This window comes from Limulus polyphemus, unplaced genomic scaffold (genome assembly GCF_000517525.1).
Source record: "Limulus polyphemus unplaced genomic scaffold, Limulus_polyphemus-2.1.2 Scaffold810, whole genome shotgun sequence".
Taxonomy (NCBI): Eukaryota; Metazoa; Arthropoda; class Merostomata; order Xiphosura; family Limulidae; genus Limulus; species Limulus polyphemus.
This window is the reverse complement of record NW_013666420.1, coordinates 176,818-183,176: the sequence shown is the minus strand read 5'-3', so window position 1 is coordinate 183,176 and position 6,359 is coordinate 176,818. Positions and strand designations below refer to the sequence as shown.

At 30.1% G+C, this 6,359-nt stretch overlaps 1 non-coding gene across 1 annotated transcript; it reads right to left on the bottom strand.

Moving 5' to 3' along the window:
* Positions 1-2,257: 2,257 nt before the first annotated feature.
* On the bottom strand, positions 2,258-2,329 carry Trnah-gug. Its single transcript has one exon. It is a non-coding gene; the product is annotated as a tRNA-His (tRNA).
* Positions 2,330-6,359: the final 4,030 nt, after the last annotated feature.

Here is a 6,359-nt window from a genome sequence, read left to right as displayed (position 1 = left end):
CACTTGAAAAAAACACGGGGGTGCTTAACTTTTTTCCAGGTGTATATTTATTTCTTTTTATTTAATTCTAATTTTTCTACTGTTGAGTATTTACTTGTGTAGTTTGTCAATGTTAAAGGGTATTTTATGTCTGTTATCATGTCCTTTGCGAAAGGGTACTGTTGTACGCATTTTTTTTACTGTTGTGTTCTGTATTGTGCCTTATGGAATAACAATATTGCCACTAGCATTGCATTCATTCATCACATAAATGTGATCTCATCATGAACTATGTTGCGAACCCTGTTTAAGGCTTTTATTTTATTATAAGACAATTTAAACCTAAATTAAAGAGTTTTCTTTTAAGTATTTCCAATGTTTTTTAATTAGTTGTACCTCTTTGTTAAAAGGTTGTGTTATCCATGTGGATTGTAACCCTTAATTAAAAGGTCTTCTTTTAAGTCATTTCTATTTTGTTTTCTACGTATTTAGTTCTCCGGGAGTTTGTCCCGGGAGAAGAAAAACTGCAGTTCTACACATGATTCAAGTGGAGAGCCAGATTGTGTAACAATCTAAGTAAGAACTTCCACTGTGTTTTTTACTGGGTGATAAATACGTATAGTTTCACTTGATTTTGATTAAACATGTCCAGGCAACTTACAACTCAGTCAAGTTTTCAGATTCAGTTAACCTAGTTAAATTTCTGTTCAACATTGCTATTACGAACTTTTTATACAAAATTATTCTAGTATATTTAATGTAACGTGTACAGGTCTTTAAATACATAATACAGAGTAATATGTTAGTTGTCATGATTTTTAAGTCGTATTTATTATAAAATTTACAAATGATGTAAAAAATAAATACTAGTTTCGACTTTTGAAATCTCAGTTTATAAAAGTGCTGTAATATAAAGATTTATTAATAAATAAAGCCAACGTTTAATAGTACGTAATATCTGGAGACAGTCTCATTTTAAATATCCCAGTTCGTCCTCTGTAAGCTTTGTATTTCCAGGATCTGTTTGAATTAATTGCCATACCTACATCATCAAACTCGTCTCTATGAATACACTGCCGGATAAACAATGTAAATTACGAGAAATCCACTTCTGTGTTTTCTGTGATGGGTTTCTTATTTATTAAGTATCATACGTCATTAGACATATTGATGATTGAACTCATATTACGTTTTAATATTTATTAAAGAAATAAGACAACGTTTAGTGACACACAATAAATACTGATGATGACACAGTAAGACGTCGAAACATATAGAGTGTATGAGACTGTTCCCAGACTCACAGTATTTTATTTTATCATTACACGGTAAAACCATTAAGTAAACAATTATTATTGTATAAAAAAAGATAGTTTTTTAAAACTATTTATGTACTAAATTGTTAATCGTTTGTACCCTTCTGGTTAAAGGGTCCTTTAATAACATTGTGGCCGCAATAGCCGAGATTTGAATCCTGGTCGCGCATTTTATTCTAATTTAAAAAATGAAGAGGAAAATTAGTGAACTATAAAAACAACTTTCATAGTAAAACAGTTTAGTTTCAAAAAGTTACATTTTTCTATATTCTAATCCACATTAAAAATTTTCATTTGTCGTTACTCTTTATAACTTTTAAATATAAGTAGTTGTTCCTCTATTCCAAATTACGCCAAGTTATCAAACTTTAAACATGATAAATATTCGTGTTCACATTAAATTTTGTATTTTACTCAAAATTATTTTGAATCATTTCAACGGTATTTGTGTTGAAAATACACTCGAAAAAAGTACATATATATATATATATATATTTGGGTGTGAAGCTTTATGTACCAATTTCATGTTAGAATTCATCTTGTTTGAGGCAAGTTTAAATTTACAATTAAGATATTATTTTCAAGAAAGTGTGTACTTTATTATTATCGTTCTGTTTTATTTTCCACGAAGCTAAAGATTAGTCTTATTGCTCTGTAAAAAGGAATTAGTTTATAACATATAACTACATAAGATAGATCAGAATAAGGTTGAAAGTATAATGTACCATGATTGTGTTGTTTATAGGACATTAAGGGTAACAGCAAAATATTACTTTGTAATCGTGATCACATATTAATATTACATTATGAATAAATTGACGGGATGTAAAGCATAGCCCGTTAAAAGCTTCGGGGAACATAGAAACGTAAAACATATGTAATAGATGCATTAATTTTCATTACTATTCTAATACAGATTTGAACAGTAAAAATTAGAAATATATGAACTACTGTAAAATATATGCCGTGACCAGGATTCGAACCTGGGTTATTGCGGCCACAACGCAATGTCCTAACCACTAGACGATCACGGCTTTTGAAATATATTTCTATTTCATCGTTTACATAGTTGTTCCTATGAGTTATATTTTTGTCTTCAGCCAACGCCCTATTTCTGATTTTTCAGCTTGCGGCTGTTTCCGATGTCCGTGTATATCTATTTACCCAAGTTATAGGATATTCACTGTAGTAGTAGTAGTAGTTGCTTTTCTGTCTTTCTTTGTTTTCACAATTTCTATACGAGTTTATTTTGTTTTCAAACTTATTAATGAATGTTTTGGCTGTAGATAATCTTGGGCTCTAACATTTGTAGGCTATATCGATGTTTATCATACATATTTACACAAAAAACAAAATAAAACTATATTATCAATGTAGTTACAAGTATTGACACGAAAGTATGTTTTAACTTAAAACTGTTGTAATTTGGAAAACCGTTAACCCTGAAACTACCACATGTGTTTATACCGTTCAATAAAGATGTTATCCACATACTGCATGATGCTGAGAAATTTAAAGTTTATTTCCTGTTACAATGACAGTGTAAAGGACTGGTCAGAATATTTAACTGAAATCACTCATTATCTATGTAAAATAAAAAAGAAACATCAGCTAGAATTAATGGGGTTAATTTGATAATATTAGTGGTATTTTTTGTTTGGGACGTATATGTTACCAAGGGACCCTGTGACCAAAAGGCTATGGAACTTTAAGCATATTAGTACATGAATAGTTTTAAAAAGTGTATATATATATATATATATATATATTTGTGTGTGTTTGTGTATCTTTACATATATATTTCATCCTAGAATATTTGTTCTATCTGAGGCAAGTTCACAAAAGAAATACAATTTTCAATAAGTGTGTAGTTTAACATCATCGTTGTATTTCATTTTACAAAGATTGTTTGTTTGTAATTAAGCACAAAGCTAAACAAGGGGCCAACCACGGGTATCGAAACCCGGATTCTAGCGTTATAAGCCCGCAGACATACCGCATTACAAACACATTACAGATCAGGCTTAACGCTCTGTAAAATATAATTAGTTTATAATATATAAATGAACAAGATCGATCAGTATAAAGTAAAGCACATAATGTACCGTATTTGTACTGATTACAAGATATTAACTATAACCGCAAAATATCATCTTTTAATCGTGTTTACATATTATTATTATTATTACATTACGAATAAACTGACGAGGTGTAAAGCATAGCATATTAAACGTTTCGAGGAACATGTAATATATTTTTATGAGATCCTTTAATTTTAATTATTATTTTCATACAGACCTAAGCACCAAAAGTCAGAAATATATAGAACTTATAAAAAACAAATACAATTGTACGACCAGGATTCGAATGGGGTTATTGCGGCCACAACGCAATGTCCTAACCACTAGACGATTACGGTTCTTAACAGTTTTTAGTATTTCTGTTTCCTTATTTTTATTTATTTTCTTATTTTTGTCTTCAGCCAACACCACATTACTGATTGTTCAGCTTGCATCCATTTTCGATATTTATAACATTTGTAAGTTATTGTCATGCGACGTCCATGTTTATCTATATATTCAGGAGACAAAGTAGAACAATAAAATTTAGCTACGAATGTTGATAGTATTGTTGTTTTCTGCCTATTAAGATATCACCGTAAAGAAATGATCAAAATAATTATTTGAAATCATTAATTTTTTTTGTATAAAATACATTATTTAGTGGTATTAATTCTATTTTTATTTGATTGTTTTGTGTGACATCGTGTTATTTGTGACCAAGAGCAATCTAGTACGTAATTAATTAAGCGAAATTCTTTAAAATATTAACTTTACGAAGTACTTATACAAAAAATAGCATCCGAAAGAAACTTCTTCCATGATGTAATTACAATACACTGTTTCAGTGTTCTTACAGTATTTTGTTCATGTCGTATAAAGCCATGTTTGTAGCTCAACCATCAAAAAACAAACATTGAATATATGTAGAACTCATTAAGGTAATTTCTGAGGATATTAGATTTGTTCTTTTATTAAATTCTATGTATATATATATATTTTTTACTTTGAATTGTTCTGATTAATAACTACTTGATCTTATATTAGTTTATATTATATTTGTTGGTTCACAAAATGACTTCGTTGATGGTTAATCCATACTTGGCTTACCAAGCATTCTACCTAAACTTTAAATATTATATAAAATTAGTGCCATGAAATCCTAAAAAATTAGGGAAACCTTGAAACTTTAAGTTCAGAACAGAGTTTAGAATTACCTCAAATGTTTCTTCATTGATATGTGAATGTTACACACTTCCAATCGAATTGATATTTTTCAAATGTGGTCCTAAAAACATTGTAGTATTAGAAGGATAACATTCTTATGTGTAATGACTTGTATATGGTTGATAAAAGTTACATTTTACCAATTTAATCTAGTTCACACCGAAATAACTGATGATATAAATTGTAGTGTTAGAAGGATAACATTCTTATGTCTAATGACTTGTATATGGTTGATAAAAGTTACATTTTACCAATTTAATCTAGTTCACACCGAAATAACTGATGGTATAAATTGTAGTGTTAGAAGGATAACATTCTTATGTGTAAAACTTTAATAAATTACAATTCACCAACATTGAAAAACTGATGATATAAATAGCGTCTAGACCACTACTGTGTCTGTCCTATATCCGCTGGTCTGGTGATCTCTGATATATAGCAGAAGGATGGATATAGCAGATATAGTGTGATGACATATTACTGCATTCATCTTTCACTTATAAGTTATAATTCAATTGAACAGAGACGTCTTGATTACGACAAATATATCTTAATCAGTTTTCCATTTCTTACTGTATAATTTAGATATGTTAATTCTACAAAGGCAATGCTACTTACCAATGAGTTTACTATGCACAGAATGTGATCTATGTATATATAAAGCAAAATTGTTCGCACGTCTGCCGAAGTTTATTTTATAACATTACTTTCTATACTCGGCATTGCCTGGGATATTTGCTAGTAAATAGATATTAACATCTTGTCCCCCCCCCCCAGTGGCACAGCGGTATGTCTGCTAATTTACAACGCTAGAATCCGGGTTTCGATACCCGTTGTGGGCAAAGCACAGATAGTCCCTTGTGTAGCTTTGTGCTTAATTACAAACGGAACATTAACATATTATTATTATCGGTTATTCAGACCCAGATATTAGTAGATGGGCAGATAGATCATCTAAACTTTATGCCTCATTTTATGTGTTGTTTTAGTATTTTAAAAGTTGAATTTTAAATATTTGGAAATCTTTTATTTTCGAGATCATTCCCTAGGATAAAATGTACACGCTTAGTGAATATTTCTTTGTTATATTTTCGTTTAAGTGTATTGATTACAACATGACGAAATCTTGTAGAATAATTCTGACGCACGAGACATTTTAAATAAATAAGTATCATAGTTAATAACACTTCGTTGACTGATTGAAAGAAATGTTTCGGAGGTAGGAGCATGAACGGAAAAATGCATAAAAAAAGGAACGTGTTTGAGTACGTATTTGTTGTGGTTCGATTTATGTACCGTATATACCCGTGTATAAGTGTAACTCTTAGACCATGATTTTTGCTCTTTAAATTCTATCCTGGACTTATACGCGGGGCGCAAATCCTTAATTTTTTTCAAAGTTAAGTGTCCTGAGGCTAGCCTTAAGTAGCTATTTCTTACCACGTTGCTGGTTGTCTTTTGTTTAATAAATTGTGTTCGAAAATGCTTAATAGTAAATCCATCTGTCAAAGGAGCATTAAAATCACTTTTAACAACCTACTGTATCAGCCATTAATATGTTGTTTAAATTATAAAAGCTTACGAGTCACAGATCTTCGATGACGAGGAACCCACTTTGAGACTAATAATGGTTGGAGACGGCTTGAATGGGCAATGAAGAAAAACTTTAATATAAGTTTAACATAACAGCAAATGTACAACGTTTCGACAAGATTTTGTCATCATCAGGTCACATCATCCAAACCTTGTGGAAACGTTGTACATTTGCTGTTATGTT